Below are 22,973 nucleotides of genomic sequence, written 5' to 3' on the forward strand. Positions count from 1 at the left end.
ATATTGATGAAGTGTAATAGACAAACAGCACGTGCCACAAACAGCGTTCAGTTGGAGGTACGTGAGTTAGCGGACCTGCGCCCACGTGACGCCTCCATCGAGTTCGTATCTCGACAAGGGCTCAATTTCCATATACTACAGCTGAGACAAGAATTATCGACCGAGCGTGACAATTCAGACCCATTCCGTTGCTCTGGCTGTCCTGTATTTCGCACCGATATACGAATATCATGCTCAGAAGAGGAAATCATTATATGTTGTCAGCCTTATTAAGGGGGAAAGTATACCTTCCGCTAGCTATAATATTACTGGTATTTAAGCATTTTTTCCTCAGAATCTATATGTCCCTTGGAAATAAAAATTGACAGGCTTAAGCGGAAAGGATGGTCAAATTTCTAATATAATCTTTCTTATTTGTTTAATAATTTCAATTTTTAAGTATGTCACTGCCAAATTAACAGTGACCCAAATTTAAAAAAAAATTTCGCATAGGTTTTTACTGAAATTGATATAACTCAGTTTTCAATATATTCACATAATTCTTTCACCGTTTTACTCACAAAAACTAATGCACAAATTGTTCAGACAGACATAATACTCGTATTTCACCTTGGTACAATAATACAAGCTTATGAATATGATTAATCATTATTTTTCGGTCAATGATATGCATAGTGCAGTTTATTTTCACATATACTTACTTACAGGCTTCTAAGGAACCCGAAGGTTCATTGCTGCCCTCACATAAGCCCGCCATTGGTCCCTATCCTGAGCAAGATTAATCCAGTCTCTATCGTCATATCCCACATCCCTCAGATCCATTTTAATATTATCTGCCCATCTACGTCTCGGCCTCCCCAAAGGTCCTTTTCTCTCTGGCCTCCCAACTAACACTCTATATGCATTTCTGGATTCGCCCATACGTGCTACATGCCCTGCCCATCTCAAACTTCTGGGTTTAATGTTCCTAATTATGTCAGGTGAAGAATACAATGCGTGCAATTCTGTGTTGTGTAACTTTCTCCATTCTTCTGTAACTTCATTCATCTTAGCCCCAAATATTTTCCTAAGCACCTTATTCTCAAACACCCTTAACCTATGCTCCTCTCATATATGTATATAAAATATCAAAATTATAATCTATACAAAAGTTTACTTATAGTCTGTTAAAGATGTGTTTAAAATTCCAAATTTTAAAAATGTAGTATGAAATAAATATTATTTTTATAAAATAAAATATACATTTCATAGTAAAAAAATTTGAGAATGTTGTTCAAATAGGAGAACTTTACATGGATTCGAAGTTTCATTAAAATATCGCAAGTAGTGTAGATAGTATATATTAAGGATGTAAATTTTTATTTGCAGAGATACTATAAATTCTGAGAGAAAAATGTTGAAATATAGTAAAATCATTCTAGGGAAAAGTGTACCTCCTCCATATGAGAATAACAGGAGAGGACTGAGGAGTAAGAAACGAAAATTCTTAGGGTTGTGGTAGACCCATTCTGTCCTATTGCACGATTGCCATTTTCAGACGAAAGGCCCAGTCTTTGTTGTCAGAGGACGAAATAGTAAGAGAGAATAATATCTGATATACGTTCCTTCTTTTTACGACTTTAGTAGACCCATTCTGCGTTAAATAATAAATGTTTTTATTTTGTAAAAGAGTTATTAAATTAATTCATTCATTCACAATTTTCTGCCTAAGGGCAGGTCTTTCACTGCAAACCCAGCATTCTCCAATATTTAGTATTTTCTCCCTTCCTTTTTGTTTCCGCATATGATCCATAAATTATGGTATAATATAACTTGATATATCAATTTATAACGTACTTTTAATGACGCGTACATCCATGTATTTGGTAATAATACTAAAACTGACATAAGAAAATCGCTGTTAACTTCATTTTATGTGCATTATTAATAATTACAACTGAATATATATAAGAGTCAGTCTTATTATGTGGCGTTAATATGTTAACTACGAGTAACTATATGTGGTTGCTAGGATACGAAATCGTGTTAATAGTAAAACAGACGTAAGGAAACCGTTGTCAATTTCGTTTATATTCAATACTAAGTTGCAGTTGATCCTTAGCTTTAATATGTTAACTGGATTTGGTGGCATGCATTGACATTGTATTGGAGTTCGTAGGCGAGAGGTTAAGTAATTAATGGAGGTCATGTTTCGCTCCCACGCATTTGCTCGTCTGCTCAGAGTCCTGTGTTCATAAATCATAAGTAAACAGTTACATAATCGCTCTCACTGTTACACAAGTAACTCAACGGATTCCGCTACTCTATGACGGCTCGTTAGTAAGTGATGTCCTAGAAGTGATGAAGAATATAATATTATGACAATTCCTTTCAGTCAAGACAGCATTTTACAAAGTTGTCAGGCTGGTTTCGAATTATTACTGTTACGATCGCTCAGTTCTTGATTCTAGTAGGCTGGGAGGTTTGTATTCAATTTATGAGGCGAGAACGACCTCTAAGATGCAATGAATTGTCTCCCATGCCAAGCTCGGTACTGATGGCCGCTGCCACATGCTTTCCACAAGCTCTGGCCCAGGGCAGCTAGCACAGTGCTTTGGCAGGCAGAGATGTAAGAACTTCAAGTCCAAGGAATGGCTCCATCTAAATCCGTACACATGAATCCCCTATTCTGCATGGATTTTTTAATATAGAATGAGAGAATCAAATATAAATGATACTCGGGAGGAAATTAAACACAGAATAAATATGGGAAATGTCTGTTATTATTCAGTTGAGAAGATTTTATCATCCAGCCTGCTGTCAAAAAATCTGAAATTTAGAATTTGTAAAACAGTTATATTACCGGTTGTTCTTTATGGTTGTGAAACTTGGACTCTCACTTTGAGAGAGGAACTTAGGTTAAGGGTGTTTGAGAATAAGGTGCTTAGGAAAATATTTGGGGCTAAGAGGGATGAAGTTACAGAAGAATGGAGAAAGTTACACAACACAGAACTGCACGCCTTATATTCTTCACCTGACATAATTAGGAACATTAAATCCAGACGTTTGAGATGGGCAGGGCATGTAGCACGTATGGGCGAATCCAGAAATGCATATAGAGTGTTAGTTGGGAGGCCGGAGTGAAAAAGACCTTTAAGGAGGCCGAGACGTAGATGAGAAGATAATATTAAAATGGACTTGAGGGAGATGTGATATGATGATAGAGAATGGATTAATCTTGCTCAGGATAAGGACCAATGGCGGGCTTATGTGAGGGCGGAAATGAACCTCCGGGTTCCTTAAAAGCCAGTAAGTAAGTAAGAATGTGAGAATCTGTTCTCATGTAGGGTTGTAGCAAATCGTATACAGTGGTTAGTATGCAAACAGTATTCCTTTATAAAAAAGGACAATATAAAACGACATTACGAGCTGAAACATCAAGCAGATTAGGAAGGATTTGATGAGGAAGAACGAGTTGTTCTAGTAAAATTCCTAAAAGTAGATAAATGTGATGTAAGTAGTCCACTCACGCTATGAGATATTACAATTATTTGTTTAAAAAATTAAATGCTATTTACCGTAATTGCACAATTTTAAAGCTCATGGAATTTACTGATAGTAGGCCTATTTACTGTTGTACAGACCTAAGAGGAAACTAAAATTCTTTTTCGTACAATCTTAGTTAATATGTAAAATGTGTACCAGTAATAAAGGTAAAATTAATTCGGAAAACGTATTATTTGACTTTATTGTGTTAAATATTGAATTACCTTGTTACATGTTTCAGCCTGCTATTGGCCATCCTCATAACTGGTTGTTGTTGGTCTTGGCGCCTTTGTTTGTATGTCCTGTGGGGGTGTGTTTGTGTAGTGTAATGTGGAGTCAAAGAGTGTGTGTGTGTTCTGAAATTGAGTTGTGTGTTGAGAATTTCATTTGAATGTGTTTTTGTGTGTCTGTATGTTTCGTATTGTTCTAGTGTGTTAAGTTTCTGGCATTTTGGTTGGATGTGTAGAATTTCCATGTCTGTGTTGATGTCTCTGTAGGTGTGGTTAGCATTTGTGATGTGTTATGAATATGTGGAAGAGTTTTGTAATTTTGTTATGGCTGTGATGTGTTCTTTGTAACGTGTTTGAAATGATCTGCCTGTCTGTCCTATGTAGAAGTTTTTGCAGGTGTTGCATTTGAGTTTGTATACGCCTGTGTGGTTGTATTTGTTTGTTTGTGTGTTGATGTTTTTGTAGAGTGTTATTTGTTTTGTATGCGATGTTGTAATTTAATTTCTTGAATGAGGTTGCAATCTTGTGTGTGTTTTTGTTTTCGTATGTTAGTGTAATTTATTTTTTGTGTTCTTGTGTTTGTGTTGTATTCTTATGTTTTTTCCAAATGAAATTCTCAACATACAACTCAATTTCAGAACACACACACTCTTTGACTCCACATTACACTACACAAACACACTCTCACAGCACACACAAACAAAAGGGGCCAAGACCAGCAACAACCAGTGCAACATGTTAACAAGGTAACACAACATTTAACACAAGAAAGTCAAATAATGCATTTTTCGAAGTGATATAGTGTTAAAAGTAGTGTAATCAAGATGTATGTAGGGTAAGGTGGTACATTATGGATATAGGTACAATACGGATCACGCTAAGATTAGCGTAATTTTCTACAAGACTATTGTTGGTAGAACTGTTTTGAACAGTGCGTCAAGAAGGAGGATCCTTGTTGTGTTTATCGTGAGAGTTTCAGTACAGCTGTGCCTTTCGTTGAAGCTCTACAATTTATTTTGCATAGCAAGGTAAATACTTGCATATGGAAGATATTTAATTTATAAAACTGCCCAGTATTTAAGTTCCTGGTGTAGCTTCAAACATAGCAGAATCATTTTCCTTTTTATGCAGTCTTATATTGCCTTGAAATAGACGATTGTAGGTGCAAGTGCTGTCACCTATTGTTGCATTGTAACAATGAATGATCCTCATTCATTTAACATTACTAAAGTACAATATGGATCAGTAGTCTAGGTACAATATGGATCAGTAGTCTAGGTACAATATGGATATAGTCTAGTAGTACAAATGGGATCGGGAGAAGTTAGGCGATTATTTTTTGTTGTAATTATTTTGATATATAGTCCTACGCGTATATTATATATATTACAATTTTTTTTTCGTTTTGTTGTTGATTTTAATACTTTTTTCTTACATGTTCATGGGTAGATGTCAAGGGTAAAAACAGAACCTAAATGCAGACGAAAGTGGAAGCCATCGGTGATGAACACTGCAATTAAGAGCGTCAAGGAAGGGTATTTGTTTATCCGTGAGGCTTTCGAGTTACTTTTACTGCACTCCATAGAAAACTGAAGCTTGAAGAACGGAGACCTACTGGATGAAAGTTTCGTGTAGGAGACGCAATAGTCTTGGTTTAACACCTCTTCAGGTGAGGCAAGCCGCATTTAACTTTGCAGAGGGAAGTCAGGTGAAACACCCAAGGAATACGGAGAACAGAGTTGCAGGGATTGATTGGTTTCTCGCATTTCTAACGAGGCATTCAAATTCGAGTGTAAGGGAACGCGAATGTCTGTCACGTGCCAGAGCTCAAGGATTAAATACGCAATCAGTTGCGCATTTTTTCGGCAACTTGAAAGAAGTTACGGACCAATTTGAATTGTGTGACAAGCCTTATAATGTGTCCTTTATGGATGAGTGTGGTTTTCCACTTAATAACAGGCCTTCTAAGATAGAATATCAACAGGGGAAATGAAAAGTTGTTGCTATTACCAACGCAGAAAGAGAGGAAAATGTAACCATCGTTGCATGTTGTAACACATCCGGTGGATTCATCCCTCCAATGGTCATTTTTCAAAGAGTTAGGAAACACCCAGAATTTCAGGACAGCTTGCCTCCAGGCTCGATAGTGGTAATGAGCGAGTCAGGGTACATAAATGAAAATCTCTTCTTGGCATGGTTGAATCACTTCATTACATACAAAACCCCAGGCAGAGTCTTGATAGTTCTGGACAATCATTCAAGTCATGTGAGTTTGCAAGCCTTGGAATATTTTCAGATGAATGAGATGACTTTTTAGGGTTATCACCACATAACACTTATGTCTTACAACCCTTAGACAGAACATTGTTTAAGTCACTGAAGACCAAATACCATAAGAACGCAATTGAATGGATTCATCCAATGAAAATCTGTCGAAGAAAAGATTCTGTCCCATATTCAACAAGGCTTGGAACAGCACGGATTCCGTAGGTGCAACTGTTTTCAATGTACTGGGATATTCCCATTCAACGATGACATTTTTCCGGAGGAAAAATTTGAACGTGCAGTCACGTCTATATATAATCAAATAATGGTGCCGAAAATAATGCTGGTCATGCAACCGCTAGCACTAGTAGGCCCCAAACCTCTGGAGAGCTCTCAAGCAGACACACAAATGCGACCAAGCCTATAGTTTCAGAAACTGGATCACCCACCAAAACTAGCGGCAACTTCTCAAGTGACAACTCCTCAAGTCATAAAAGTTGTTTTTCGTCACCAGAGGATACCATAAAAAATTTGTTGTCTTCTCCACCTAGAAAGGAGTAGTGCCGAAAACGGAAACTGCAGACCTCTATCCACCTTCCTTCCCCACAAAACATTGACATCACTCGTATTAAGATATGTGGCAATGAAACCACAAATAAAACCAAAACCCAAGGCGAGAAGCGCAAGAGTGCTAAAAGGAAGTGTGTTGGTTTCATCAAGGAATCACCAAAAAGAAAAGTTGTATGTGGATTCTATTTTCTGAATTATTATAGTCCGGAATCCATAAGGAAAGGGGACTGGATTTGTTGTCAAAGGTGCCAAATGTGGTATCATGATATCTGTGTAGGTAGAAAAAGTAAAAAACATTTTATTTGTGGCAAATGCCAGTGACTCTATATGTACTATGTAGGGATCCGAATTGTACCTATTGAGGTACATTATGGATCATTTTTTGTTAAATGTAATTTATTTTTCAGTGCTTAACTTAAGTGAAGTAATTTTGTTTAAACACTTACATCATATCAGAAAATGTCCAAAGAACATATAAACATAAAATCATAATCCACAAACAAGCATGATGTTTGTGGCAATAAAATCTGTCTTTAGTGATCCATAATGTACCACCTTACCCTATGTAAAATTAATGACCGGAACCTTCATTTCGATGACCCAAAGAAATATAAGATCGATTGATTATTAAATTGATAAATGAAAATGTCAAAAAATGATGACTTACGCCTTAAAAAAAAAATCCAATTCACTTACTTACTTCTGGCTTTTAGAGAACTCGGCAGTTCATTGTCGCCCTCACATAAGCCCGCCATCCGTCCCTATCCTCAGCAGGATTAATCCAGTCCCTACCATCATATCCTACCTTCCTCAAATCCAGTTTAATATTATCCTCCCATCTACGTCTCGGCCAGCCACCGGCGTGGCTCAGTCGGTTAAGGCGCTTGCCTGCCGGTCTGAAGTTACGCTCGGGCGCTGTTCGATCCCCGCTTGGGCTGATTACCTGGTTGGTTTTTTTCAGAGGTTTTCCGCAACCGTAAGGTGAATGTCAGGTAATCTATGGCGAATCCTCGGCCTCATCTCGCCAAATACCATCTCGCTATCACCAATCTCATCGACGCTAAATAATCTCGTAGTTGATACAGCGTCGTTAAATAACCAACTAAAAAAACGTCTCGGCCTCCTAGCAGTTGATATAGCGTCGTTAAATAACCAAGTAAAAATCTATGTCTTGTGATAGGATGAAAATGGAGCAATGATGGAACGACATCTAAAGGACAAAGCGAAGTGAGCACGCCTCGCTCTTCAGCGGCGCTAATGGCGTTAACGCTGTGAAGGCCGCGAGCGGAAATGACGAGGTCGGTTTCCGGTCCGCGTAACAGAATTTCCCTCAGCCACTCTGAAGCAATTAGTGCTGTCGCTCCGCACAAAGCGCCGAGCATGCGCCGTCTGCCTAACCGCCTCATTCAATTTTCTGGCCGGCTAATGGACGTATTTGATGCTTTGAGGGAGGTGAAAACGTCATGTCACTTGGAAACCGTTTCCTGCCTTAGGGCTCTGCCCTTCGATTTCAACCCTTTACACAATTATGAAGGGAGACAAACACTGGAACTGGAAGCAGACAGGATGCAGATATGAAACAAGGGCGACGTGTTGATCGTTGTAAAGATTCCAGCAGATACAAAATTAAATACGTACAGAACGTTCAATCCAAAAGAGCATCCTACACAGAAATCTGCAGCGTGTGTTGGAAATTACGTCCCTTCGTTTCAATGCAGTTGTCCGCAATAATTGATTATTGTTCGGTTGTTAATAATGCCGTATACATATGATGTAGGAATATACCGGGTGTGTACATAGTTACGCCCGGTTTCTACTGACGCAACCTTTACCCGTGTACAAGTATTTTATTATTATTATTATTATTATTATTATTGTTATTATTACTATTATTATTATTAATATTAATATTATTGGTATTATTTTGTGAAGCTTTTCTTAAGAGAGAGTACAAATTAATGAGTCATGGTTATGGTTCGTTTTAGGGCACTTCCAAGAACGCTTCGACACCTTGGTAGGGCCGTTGGAATGGAGCCTGTGCTGCTAGGTCACCTTAGCGGTATGAACTTAAGACGAGGAGGGAGCAGGGGGGCCCCCATTGGGTGAGTGGGTGAGGGGTCACATGCGGCCGATGGGCTGGTACACCTCATCCTCATTAATCCCATAAATTCGGGGTGCACAATAGGCCTCAGTATGGCCGACGTGCAAAGGGCCGTCCCTAACTCGCCCCTAGCTTCCATTACCTAACCTAACCTAATTAAGAACATTAAATACAGACATTTGAGATGGGCAGTGCGTGTAGCAAGTATGGGCGAATCCAGAAATGCATATAGAGTGTTAGTTGGGAGACCAGAGGAAAAAAGACCATTGGGGAGGCCGAGATGTAGAGTGGAGGATAATATTAAAATTGATTTGAATCTTCGGGTTCTCTGAAAGCCATTTTAAGTAACTGTTTTTCCTTTGTATGATAATCAGGCAACGTGTGGTATTGTCAACTTACGAGACATATATACAGAAGAGTATGATTGTCTAGAATATTCTTTTTTGCATGAGCAGTAGATACGTATAAATCTGTACAAAGCATAAAATGAGCATTATAACTAATTAACACTGTCGACATTGTAAAGCTTTAATTAAGTACCCTACGGACGTACCAACCACCTGTCAAATGCTTCCTGCCTCTGACAGCAGGCAATACAATGTCAACAACACTCGTGCCGGGTTGGAATCTCGACCGTGTCCTGTTCTGTGCCTCCTCCCGGGATACAAATTGCAATTCTCTGAGAAGACCGGCTGCAGCATCACGTTAGAAATCCATGTGGCCATGAAATCAATATGTGTTGCCATGACAACGCTTTTGGGGATTACAGATACGTTGGCCCCCCTGCTCAGAGATGGAACAAGAGACGAACGAAGCGCGAGGGAGTCGACATTGTTGTTTGCGGCTGTTCCACGAACTGTTTGTGTGCTGCGATTTGTGATCGGATTTCTGTTGGCTCACCAAGCGTCCGCAATTCCGACCCTATTGAAAGGGGTAAGGGAACACGACGCACTCTGCGGGACCTTTTCAATCTTCTCCACAAGTTTCCACAAATTCACAGTAATAGCTTTAAGTGCACAGTATGGGTTAAACGTAAGCCTGCCCATGAAAATACAGGACACTTTTGCTATCGACGTTTTGATAAGGAAATTGAAGTTAGAAGTTACTGAAAAATGTATTAAGTAATTCTAAAACAAGGAAATTAACAAAAGAAATAACACTATAGCCTTTAAACAATGTTTATTCATGTCAATTTATTTACGTCATTTGATAGTACTTTGCACTTAATTTTTTTGTCTAACAGTGGCTTACTTTTCATACATAGTTCATACATGTTTTCTGATTTCAAAATCAAAGATTTGCAAACATTAAATACGGATAAAAAGCCAATACTAATTCGATGGTGTTTGGTTAAAAAGAGATAAGACCTAAAAATTCTTCAGTGTTACTATGATGTAAAGAAAGTTTAAAAAATGGCATACAAAGATTTTTGCTTGTTGAAGAACAAAATGGCAGACATATTCAACATTTAAAAGAGTTCAAAGGGAATTTCGACATGAGTATGGTGTGCGTAATGTACCTAAATAATGTTGTGGTATCGAACATTTGTAGAAACAGGTTCTGTGTTAAAAACATGCAGAAAGTCACAGGCGAAACCCAGTACGAGAAGCAGCTATCTCTTGCCTTGGTCCCCAAACTCCCCAGATCTAACCCTTTCTGACTTCTTCGTGTAGGGTTTTAGTTAAAGACATTGTCTATTCACAGAAACCAAGGAGCATTGATGATCTGAGAGTAAAAATCACTCAAGCTTTTCAACAAATCACCCCTCTTATGTTACAACGGACATGAACTGAATTGCATCACCGTTATGAGTTGTGCAGGATGCGCAATGGGGGTCATATTGAGCTCTGAGGAATCGCCCATCTTTCAATGTTGTATGCACGAAGTTTCAACAAATAAAGTTCAGTAGTAAATGTTTTACGGTGTTTTTATTTTATCCATACTCAAACAGATCACCCTGTATAATTTAGACTTTGTTATAGCAGTATTTTGTATCGTTAACTTTCATCCGAGGCCGAATTATCAAAATCAGTGACCGTCCTCTGGTCGTGAGCAGATTTACGTCATTGCTCCATTGCTCCATTACTCTCTTATCTTTTGTCACAGATCCCTCAGACGTTCATAATTTATAAGTTCATTAAATTAAGAACAGTCGCAAGGGCAAACAAACACTTTGTATTTTGCATGTCGTCATACAAGAAGCGGTGGCCCTTCAGGATCTCTTAATTTAAGTTGCTCGGCGCGGCGCGGCGCCGAGTGTACGTGGCTGATAAGCAGCGGAGGAAGACGAGATCCACGCGAGCAGATAACGGAAAGTGATGCACCAGGCCGCTATGAATAGAAGTGCGATTCGATATGATTTTAACGGCTCGTTAAGGACTTGAGTGCAGCAAGGGATTAACTTCATGGCGGAGTGGAAGAGTGATATACAGCAGTGTCTGAGTGCATGTGTGAGTGCGTGCGTGCGTGCGTGCGTCGAGTACCGTAATGAAAATCTTTACAGAGAAGCCAGAGATCAAGAGAACAAAATGTGACCTGGAAAATAAGTAAGCTATGAATAACAGAGTTAAGATTTGGGTAGAGGTTTGATATTTTGAAATACGCAATGACATTTAAGGAGACATAGGCTATATGATTTATAAAACTTCTACAATTTTCATCCAAAATTAGTGAAATTTAAACTACATAAACAGGCCTACAATACCATCATCTCCCATTGAAGCTAAGATTTTTTAAATTATCTATATATTTAATTTGAACTGTAGCGGAAAATCTTATGAAAACTATACATCCTGTGAGCTGTGATGTCTCAATCGGAAGCTAATAATATTAATATTGCGGGAAAATCTAAATGGTTTGTAGCGAAGTTCATAAAAAGCTTTAAATTAAAAAAATATATACGACCGTCGCAGTAAAGCAATACCGTAGAGCATCTTGCAGTTCGCTTCGTAGTGTTATGCAGAGGGCCGTGGTTCACGTAATGTACTTTATCTCCATTTGAGTTATTATTACAGCTTTCTGAGGTTTTTTTTGAAGGTCATGAATGGTGTCAGTAATGTGGGGCTTTGTGTATAGGAAAGGCTACGTTTCAAATAATGAAATTTCAAACAGCGTGTTTTCTTAAAACGTTCACAAATGTAGTTATCGAAGCCTTCTGTACATGCGACATGTTGACGTCACAATATCATGCTTTTCGAGACCTCGATACCGTAATAATGGTTTGTTCATCTTTCAACTGTCACCTATTTTATTCGTACTTCAATATAGTACCAGCGAATAGGGATTATAAAGAATGGATATTGAGCGAATTTTCCTGTGTTTTGTTTCTCTGTGCGCCAGCGTTTAGTTCCACTTTCAAGCGCTAGAGGTTAATGTAATCGAGCATACGCTAAGATAATAATTGAGTATAGAGTTGAGACAAAGGATCCAAACATCGCCTACCTTATTGCATAATCCAGTAACGCTTTGCTTCAAATAAATTCAAGTTAACAGCTTTTCCTTATTTCTCAGTGACAAACTAGTTGTAATAATAATTTTTTATATTTCAGATATAATAAATTATATTATAAAATAATATAATACATTATAAAATTATGTATCAAATTCGTTTAATATTTGTATACAATATAATATAATATAATATAATATAATATAATATAATATAATATAATATAATATAATATAATATAATATAATATAATATAGGTATATGGTTTTACTTCTCATAAGAGTTTTGTTTTTCCATTTTCACTGCTATCAAATCATTACATATTTTAATTGTTGTTGGGGTCAACGTCTCAACTCTCATTATAAAGGAACTCTAGAGTCTAGATATTACAGTTAATGACGGATTTATTATTTTATGGATCCAATTTATTTTATTTGAGTACATAATGTACCTAGATGTATTAATTATGTGTTATATTTCCTCTGTGTCGACTGCTAGCTAGTGTGATGTCAGCGCCAACTCTAGAGAAAAAGCAGAATCTCACGCTCTAACTAGCTTGAAGGTCATTGAAATCAGTCCGGCTACATCAAAGGTACCGACGCGAAGTGTACATTCTTTATAATCCCTATTCGGTGATAGTATGTATGTTTTTTATCTGGTGTTACTAAAAAATTAATAATGTTGTTACGTTGTGAATTTAGTTCTTCTTCATTAGTTCATTAATATGAGTGTAGCTGGTCGACCAAGAAAATGTGATAGAACGTTTAGAAATGTAACTGCATTAAGAACTCATAAACGACTATGTAGAAAATGATATTTGTAACATCGTTTCAAGAAGTGAAATTATGCATGAAGACAATATTACATATTACGATGTAAAAATTAAAAAAAATATGTGCGTCCATCGCAGCAAAAACGTATACCGTAGGACATCTTGCAGTTCATTTCACAGTGCTGTGCAGAGGGCCGTGGTTCAAGTAATGTGCTTCATCTTCATTTGAGTTATTAATACAGCTGTGTTAGGTTTTTTTAATGTCATGAATAGTATCAGTAATGTGGGACTTTGTGTATAGGAATTTTATTGTGGTTTTCAATCTCTATCAAGCAGCAATTACTGCTACAAGCCACTAGTATTTTTTATATTGACATCACTATTGGGCTCCTTGCATCAAAGTTTTCAAACTTTTTAGTTCATATTTGCTCAAAAGCTTGTAAATAGACATAGGAATGAAACTCAATTAGATTTTTGAGCTCACACAGTTTGATCAAAGACCTTATACAAGGTCTTTGGATTTGATATGCGCTGATAGAAATAAAGTTACATAAATTTGAACATCTGACTTTCTATTAATTGTTCAATTTAATTCATGTAGGCCTAATATAAATGTTATAGGTTACAATTAGGTTAGGTTACTTGTGGGAACGGGAAATACAGATGGTAGGGTAGCTATGTGTTCAAGAAATCGCTAGTCGACCAATGTCTCCTATGCCTTATTTCGAGCGTTACTCCGTGCTATAGGAAAGCATTTTCCACAACTCGACGAACGCATTCCATATTTCTCGCTGTAATATTTTTGTATACAACGTTCTTGCAGGCAGGTAGTCAATTAACGAAGGCTATGGCGAAAAAAATGAAGGTAGAAACAATTTGTCCATGATTTTTTTTTTAATTTAATTTGCGATTCAGCTTTGGCCGATTCTCCAACACGTTTCCTGTGTGACGCAGTTTATATAAAAAATAGAAATTGTAATCTTACAACTTGAACGTGTTTTTCGAAGAGAATCTGGAGACGAGGATAACCAGGAACCAACTCCTCTACGCAAAGCAATAAGTGAATGGGTAAGTCATTTTCGAGAAAACGAATCAGTTCAAAACAAAACTCATCCTCAAACTTCAACGTTACAGCTTTTGGAAAGAAGTTTAAAAGAATTTTGCATTGGCAGTAATGTGATTTTAATCGATTATTATAGGGAACTTCGGCCTTATGAATGTAGCTACATGTCTATGAAATTGATGCAAAATATTTCTTAGTAACAAGAAGTAAACATTGCTTATCCTATATTTTGTCACGCCATGTATATAATTTTTGGCTTATTTTTATTATTTTTATTTTAGATCATAAGTGAATTTTTATTTTGCATTATTGGTTGATTTTTTGGATCTTTAAAGTTTTATTAAAATGTGAATAGAATTTTTCAGTTGTGTTTCTACGATTTCATATCAGCAATGGTTTATGAGTTGATCCATGCAAGATTGGAACAAATTGGTCTGGTCACGGATGTAAAGAAATCGGGAAGATCTCTCGCCGGAAAAAAATATATGTCAGAATGGTTGAAGTTCTGTACGAAATACCGAGTTTAGACATGGCATCATTTTTATTCACAAAGAGAAATTGACATCGTACAAACGGGGTTCAACTGACATTTCACTCACAAAACTTCTCTCGATCAAACAGACTTGTTATCGTGAAACTTAATACCATACATTAAAGCATCCCGCTATTTTTTTTATAAAGAGACAATATATAGATTTTCAATATTACACGAGCACTAACATGACAGCAGATGCTAGCAATTTTATTTATACTGTTCTTGACGTGTGATCTGTTCTTGGTCTCTTACTATTTTCTATTTCTGTTAATGATTTAGAACACTACATTAACTTTGATTGCTTAGTAATGTATGCTGATGATGTTTCCTTGGCTATCTCAGGCAAGTCAAAGTTATATATATATATATATATATATCATGGAAGCTTTTAAAAATTGGTATGACGCTAACAGGCTCATAATGAATGTTGACAACACAGATTATTTTTTCATAAAACTTTCTTATAATTCCCAGCTAACCTACACGTAAGTTCTTGGGCATAATTCTCGATGATAATCACTGTTGGAATTCTCATCTTGACTATGTCTCTAGCAAACTAAACAAAATTTGTTATGCTATAAAATGTTTAAAGCAAACTCTTGATCGAACAAATTTGTTAAATATATATTTTGCATATGCTCAGTCCGTCTAATTCTATAATATAATACTCTGGGGCAATGCAAGCAGTATTCAGGGTGTTTTTATCATTCAGAAACGTAATTTATGAATTATTTTTAATTTAAAACCAAGGGAATCTTTAAGAGACATTTTTAGACATTTTTAAATTTTAACGATTACTTCTTTATTTATTTATAAATCAGCTCTGTTTTACTTTTATAAAAAAATAACGAAATGTTTAAATTAAATAGATATGTTCATACGTATTTCTTTTTTTGCTGTTATTTATACTCGCAACAGCTCTAGTCATATCACGAGTTAATCTTTTGGGTGAAACCCGAAGGCCTGTGTACTATTGTTGGGATTGGTTCTATTGTTGTGAACTAGATGGCGTCTGTAGATATATTACTGACTTCTTATGAATATGATTTCGGTGATGAATGAGGCCGGTGATATTCAGGGATGTTGCGGCCCGAATTTCCTGGCATTTGCCTTACGGTTGCGGAAAAACCCTGAAAAACCTCAACCAGGAAATTCAACCCGAACGGAAATCGAACCCGGATCCTCTGCGTAAGAGACCAGCATGCTGACCTCTACACCACAGAAATGGTCGTTCAAACGTATTATATAAGGAAAAGGAATCAAATATTTATTGAAAACTACAGGACATCTTATTATTCAAAGTCTCCCGTTTTTTTTGTCAGTTACATTGTAAATAAATTACCGCCTGACGTAATGAAAATTTGTAATATGACGAAGTTTAAGATGATGTTAAAGGACTAGGCCTATTTGTTTTTACAATATTTTTATTCACTTCAAGAATTTTATTGATTGACGTGTTCATCTATACATTGTATGGAAACTGACAATAAATGATATGATACCGTAGCTCTTTGAATATGCTTACACAAAAAAATTCAAGAGTACATTCTTGTAAGTAAAAGGAGTGTTATCCAAGTTTATTTAAAATTAAGTCAGCTTAAGTTACACATTTGTTTAGTCACTTTAATCTGCTGCCCAAGCAGAGAAAAACAAGATCTTATCCCCAACAGAAGTGAAAAGTGATAGGGGTTTCGTTGAATTTCCATAACTGCGTGAAACGTATACGCTGTTCGTGATTGCTATTGTAAGCATGGTTGGGATTGTAAAGATATTCATTTGAAATTTAAGTTTGATATGTATTGTTTATAATTTATGTCTTCATATTCTCCGCATTTAAATTTAACAAGGCGGAGCCGTCTCGTTAACTACTTCATAATCGCTTCCTCCTTCCATGAGGCCTAGTCTCCAGACAACAATGCAATTGATAGTCGAAACGATTAACTCATCAATATGACGCCAGTGAGTTGTTTGGAATTGTAATGAATAATATGTCATTACAGGGAATTAAATTCATTTGTAAATTAATAACACAGTGAAATACTTTATAATTAGACTATGCTAAATTAACCATTTCTGTATTTATATTCTCCGAATTTATTAATTAGCCCATTTGCGCACGAATAATAATAATAATAATAATAATAATAATAATAATAATAATAATAATAATAATAATAATAACAAAAGTCATTATATCACATTTATTTCCTTCCTCTGTGTTTTATTACGGCTGGCTGGATTCGAAACTACTTTTTTTTTAATATTTCACAATTTCCGTCATCCAAGGCCTACTGTAACTAGTGACGTTATCGTATTAACAGAAAGTGTGACCAGATTTATCGAGTGTCAAATACTTAAGTGGTTCACGTTAAAATATTTCTGTCGACATACGTCTTACACTCTTTCACTTATGTCTTGATTACACCATCATTTCGTTTTATTGTTTTCATACAGAGACCTATTACTTTTTTTAAATAAAATTAGTGTATTTCTTCTCCTTCTTCTTCTTCTTCTTCTACTTCATCTATCCCTTGTGCCTTGCAGCGTCGGGTAAATTAATGTTTTTAATCTATTTAATTCCCGATTAATTGGCTCGTAGACATTGAGTATTATCAATGCCTGCCCAATAGTTTAGTAGAAATTACTGTATACAGACAAACTAGTACTAAAATTGTTACATTTTAAGAAGGCTATATAATTCTGAGATAAATTGACTCGCAGATACTGAATATCAACAAAATCCGTCTAAAAGTTTAGGACAAATCGCTATAGGCTATATTGATGTTATGTCAAAAACATTATTTTGATATCAGTCATCCTGGAAATATTTGTCCCATGAAAATTTATAAATTGATTTTGTACAATAATTTATTCTCTCTTAGTATTTATATAACGAAAGCTACAGTATTATTATTATTATTATTATTATTATTATTATTATTATTTAGTCCCACGTCATAGTGGAATGATCTAAGGCGTCATACCACAGTCTAGTATATACAGTCACGAAGTTCGAGTTTATGAGGGTATTAGGAACAATAGACTGTGCAGGTACTATTTCGCATTGTCTGTAATGAGGCGATAGCAGAGATCCTAGTGGTTAGCAGTTATCTATGGATGCATATTTACTACGTATTGAGCTTCGTGACTGTATACACTAGACTGTGGTCATACCATGGATAGCATTACGGAATAGGGATTGGTTCGAGTTCACGTGGGGGGAAGAAATTTTCTCATAAAATTTCGGCCGGTGTATGGGACCGATGCCCATTCAGCATCGTGATGAATCTGGGGAGCTACAGTGAGTAGCAAAATGTAGTTTCGTAAACAGCTATAATGGCTGGAGCAGTCATAGAGATGATCACACGTTACTCGCGTAAAGGTTGGAAGATTGTTCACCTCTGCTGAGGCACGTGGACGTGAGGTCAGTAACCTACTGGTGGGTATTGACCCTTCATAGGTTGTCGTGCCATGGATATTATTATTATTATTATTATTATTATTATTATTATTATCGTTCATATGAATAATTAGAATAACCTGCATTTAGAAAGCTTAAATCCTTTTACTAGGCCTATATTCATGCAGAAGATGCCAGTAAATAATGCATGATCAAAACAATCTACACACTGGAAATTGACAATTAATAATTATTGTGGATCACAGTATTACGTTAAACATAAAATATATATTAGGTTTCGAATTCGGCATTATAAATTCATATGTAAGGAAATATGAAAAACCTATCCACTACTTTAACGAATCACTTTTCAAAACCGTGGCTATTTTTTGCTGTGTACAAATTTATAAATTGATAGCTAGATTTGAGGACACCAAATATTAAAGGCAAATGAACTGTCACATACAATACAACAGTTAAAAAAATCAAACTTGTAGCGATCATTATTTTCAGAAGTAATTCTATCTCATAAAGTCACAGGTTTGTTTACATGTAGATTATACAAATGGCCGCCACTTTCTCGAAATATTATCATAATCATTACCATTATCTTCTTTTTCTTTAACATCACGTGTTGGACTTGGAAACGTGTCACATGGCCAGAATATTAAAGAAGGATTCTTTTCCATTCATACAAGTATGCTATGTTCTGTTTATGAATCCTATTGCAATCCTGTGCGCTTACAGAACTTGCAAAAGACGCATTTATGAGATTTTAAAGGAATAACTACTCAAAAACTGAGAACATGTCTATGACTATTGAATTATGAAATAGACAAAGAAAACAGGAAATCTGTACCGGTATTTTTTCTATTTATTTCCACGAGACATACATTTCTCTTTTCTTAGCTTCAGTAATAATATTGTCTAGTCTCTATTAACGAGGTAATGTTTTAGTATTCATGTTCCATTGTAATTGTTATAATCGGTAAATTTAATATTAATAATTGTAGCCTAGTTATAATCCCCAGGTAAAGGGAAGAGAAGGCATGATGATCTTATCTCAATTAGATTAAATAAATAAGTAGTAAATAAATACTAAATATACACTTCCATTATTACTGTTATTATTATTATTATTATTATTATTATTATTACTATTATTATTATCATCATCGTCATCATCATCATCATTTACTTTCAAGTTCCTAACACTTCGTCCTTATTGCTGTCATATAACCAGCATGGCATAGACAATAGGGCAGGCACAACACAAGGGACACACATTCGGGCCCTGTGACAGGGAGACAAATTTCCACCTCAATTTCGGGAATCGAACCCATGACTGAAGGTTTTGTAGCTTGAGAAAGGCAATCGGCTGCACCACGGCTGAAGACAGAAAACATTAAGGCGAATATATTAACACCTCAGAGACTCAAAAATGAAAAATCAGTCCGAATTTCACTTTTCAAACAATAGCTACAGTATCACACAATCTAAAGCAGAGAGGCGACAACTTTCGCTGCTGCTCGGAATGTTAAATCGGCCTCGACCCACGGGCTCGCTCTCACACCACAGACGCTGTCAATGTTGACCTACATCACACAGGGGCATCATCCCACCGGAGGAGAGGATGCAGCACGAGATGTGCCGGCACTCTACTTACCAGGCGTTATTAAGTCATCTTGTCCTCAGCCACACAAAGGACCACATCTCGGCGCGGTTAGTACACGGATCGAGTCCCGGTTACGGCCATTTCGCTGGGGCTACGCAAAATGAAAGGACCGCGCGCCGCGTCGGGTCGTCCGCTGATGAGGACTGGCGCACCCCGCCCAGCCATTCAGCCTCCAGGATCGATAGCAGCGCCAAGCCTCCGCCACGCCATCTTGTGGCGCACATGTAATGAGATTCACTCCACGCTGAATGAGTCGCACTGTCGTGGGAGCGGGGTAACGGTTGAATGAGGGTCACACTGTTGTGAGAGCGGAGCAGTGGTTGAATGACATTCACACTATTGTGGGAACGGAGCAGTGGTTGAATGACGGTCACACTATTGTGAGAACGGAGCAGTGGTTGAATGAGGGTCACACTATTGTGAGAACGGAGCAGTGGTTGAATGACGGTCACACTATTGTGAGAACGGAGCAGTGGTTGAATGACATTCACACTATTGTGAGAACGGAGCAGTGGTTGAATGACATTCACACTATTGTGAGAACGGAGCAGTGGTTGAATGACGGTCACACTATTGTGAGAACGGAGCAGTGGTTGAATGACATTCACACTATTGTGAGACCGGAGCAGTGGTTGAATGACATTCACACTATTGTGAGAACGGAGCAGTGGTTGAATGACATTCACACTGTTGTGAGAACGGAGCAGTGGTTGAATGACATTCACACTATTGTGAGAACGGAACAATGATTTAATAATATTCACATTATTGTGAGAACGGAGCAGCGGTTGAATGACATGCACACTCGTCAGAACGGAGAGCATGGTTGAATGAGTGTCACACCATAAAGAGAACGGAGCAAAGATTGAATGATTCATGCAAAAGCATGAATGAAACTCAACTTATCGGCTTAAAAACAAATATAAAAGGATTTGCATGCTTGAAAACATATTTATTCCACTGAACATAATTGTTGTGATACTAGCTATCACATGTTTGTTAAATTAAAGACTATTATTTATCTAAGCCCAGAACCATACTAATGTGTCACTACGCCGAGGTGAACAGAAAAGATCATGTGAGGGGCTCATTTTCAAAACGTCTCTTGTCCACCAATTAACGAAAATGAGCTTCCTGTGTCCATGCGTTCTTAAAATATAACTTTACACACAACTGTCATGATTTTCCTTCACAACGCCCTCTAAACCACTAAAATCTTGCGTTAAAAGTGACTATTAGAATCAAACTGACTCTTGTCCACCGCAAAATTGCGACAGTTAGTTCCAGCTTTGAAATCAAAGATTCTCATGCTTCCATTTAATTCTAAGTGCACCCAACCTCTTTGGTTTCATGATGTATTTCGCCTAGCTGCTAAGAAATTTTAGACCTAAAAACTTTTTTCGTGTTTACCACAAAGTTATGGGAATGGACAAGGGGCGTTTTGAAAATAAGCTGCACAAGTATAGGTAAATTAGGTTTATTTTAATTTAACATAATGGTTAATTACACTGTATTGATTTGAATTGACATAATATGTGTTAAAACGTTAGTATAATGAAATATTTACGGGACTATATTTTATAGCGCATAATAATGACTTTGGCTTTCAACCAATCGCAGATCAGTCAGCGACATCATACTTTTTGGTCTTGTACGGCTCTTGACTTGGATAGACAATAATAAAAATATAATAAGTTTTGTATTACAATAAGTTTATTTTATGTAGCTCTTTAGGGTCTTATAAAATTTCATAGCAAGGGCTACCGTACTGACTTAGAAAATCTGTAATTAAAAAGAAGCTGAAAATGCAATATTCTGACAATGCATGTTTATTATTATAAAATTTCATAGCAAGTACTACCGTACTAATTTAGAAAATCTATAATTAAAAAAAAAACGGAAATGAAATATTCTGACAATCCATGCGTATTATTATTTACTCAGTAGGTATCTATTTTTCGATTACACTCACTTCAACAAATACAAGCCTAATAATAATAATAATAATAATAATAATAATAATAATAATAATAATAACAAGAGTCCACCGCTGTGAAGTAATGGTTGGCATTCCTGACCGTGAAACAAGATGCCCGGGTCAAATCCTGGTTGAGACAGTTACCTGGTTAAAGTTTTTCCGGGATTTTCCCTCGATATATTAAGAGAAAATGCTGGATAATTTTCGGCGCTAGACCATGGATTCGTTTTGCTGACATTATCACTATCTCATTCAGACGCTAGCAGTAGATATAGCGTCGTAAAATAATCAATTAAAAATAACTAATAATAACAGTAAAACAAAGAAAACAGATTACAAGGGTTCCGTAGCTGTACTATAAATTGAAAGGGGTTTCGCGATGAAAAAACTTTGAGAATGACTGTTCTACAACGATCCATTTCCACGGCATTTGTTCTACTTTTTTCCTTAATGTTCACATCTCCTATTCACATCTTGATATGATTTAGTTACACTTTTGTAACACATTTCTTTGTTTATTTTCTTATGTTCTGATCCCAAAGTATTCAGTTTAGATTTCTAATTGCGATTTTTGTTAAAATAATTCTGTTCTGATTACTTACGTAGAATTTTTCGATATATTAATCTATGTTCTAGGAGACTATTATTTCCATTCTTTCATTCATTTATATATGTACATAATATGATGCCTAAAATTTCAAACCTCCTACTTTGTCAAACAGTATTCAACATACTGGAATACGTAAGCGTTAGAATGACGTCACAGTTCTGTTTCCAGGGTAACCGATCTGACAAACAAATGGACAGTATTGTAACGAAACCGTGGTAACAGAAGCATATTATCATCTGGCGTAAATTCAGCAAACCAATTGAGAGAAATGGAGGGCAGACGTGGAAGTGAAGAGGATACCAGGGACAGAAGTGCCGAGAGGAATTCAAGAACTGGGCAGTATGGGGACAACATAAACCCATTCTTCAACTTCTTGAGCTGTTTGAGGGGGGAGATGAGGGGTTACACCGCCAAGCAGGTGGCCGTGGAGGGTGGCAAGCGTTGGCGTAAGATGCAGTGTGAGGAGAAGAGGGTGTATATCGAGGCGGCGCGCCGAGCTCAGCTCAAGGACACCAAGTAGCCAACCTCTACCACAATATTGAAACTGTTTCGTTTTCTATCCTGAAATTCTATGTAATAGCAAGCACATTTAAAAGAGTAATTATATGAGGTGTTTCTATAATCATGTTGGGAAAAAGAATGTGTGAAGTTCAAGAAATATAAGATTGGTTCTTCGAAATTATTTAATGTGAAATAAATTTAATTTTGTCCAACAAATGTAATGCTTATTTATTTCTAAGTTAATGAAATTTTCTCTTTAAAATGATACTTTGATGGTTATGCCCTCCCTCGATGAATAGT

At 36.5% G+C, this 22,973-nt stretch overlaps 1 protein-coding gene across 2 annotated transcripts in view; it reads right to left on the reverse strand.

Moving 5' to 3' along the window:
- LOC138702880 (uncharacterized) overlaps positions 1-19,708 on the reverse strand; it is an 81,852-nt gene extending 62,144 nt beyond the window's left edge. The window contains exon 1 of one of the 2 annotated variants that reach the window (XM_069830253.1): positions 19,576-19,708. The gene's annotated coding sequence lies outside the window, so the exon portion shown is untranslated. The remainder of the gene's footprint in view (positions 1-19,575) is intronic. The other variant, XM_069830254.1, reaches the window with a different exon arrangement.
- Between the last annotated feature and the right edge of the window lie 3,265 nt (positions 19,709-22,973).

Source organism: Periplaneta americana, chromosome 7 (genome assembly GCF_040183065.1).
Source record: "Periplaneta americana isolate PAMFEO1 chromosome 7, P.americana_PAMFEO1_priV1, whole genome shotgun sequence".
Classification (NCBI taxonomy): Eukaryota; Metazoa; Arthropoda; class Insecta; order Blattodea; family Blattidae; genus Periplaneta; species Periplaneta americana.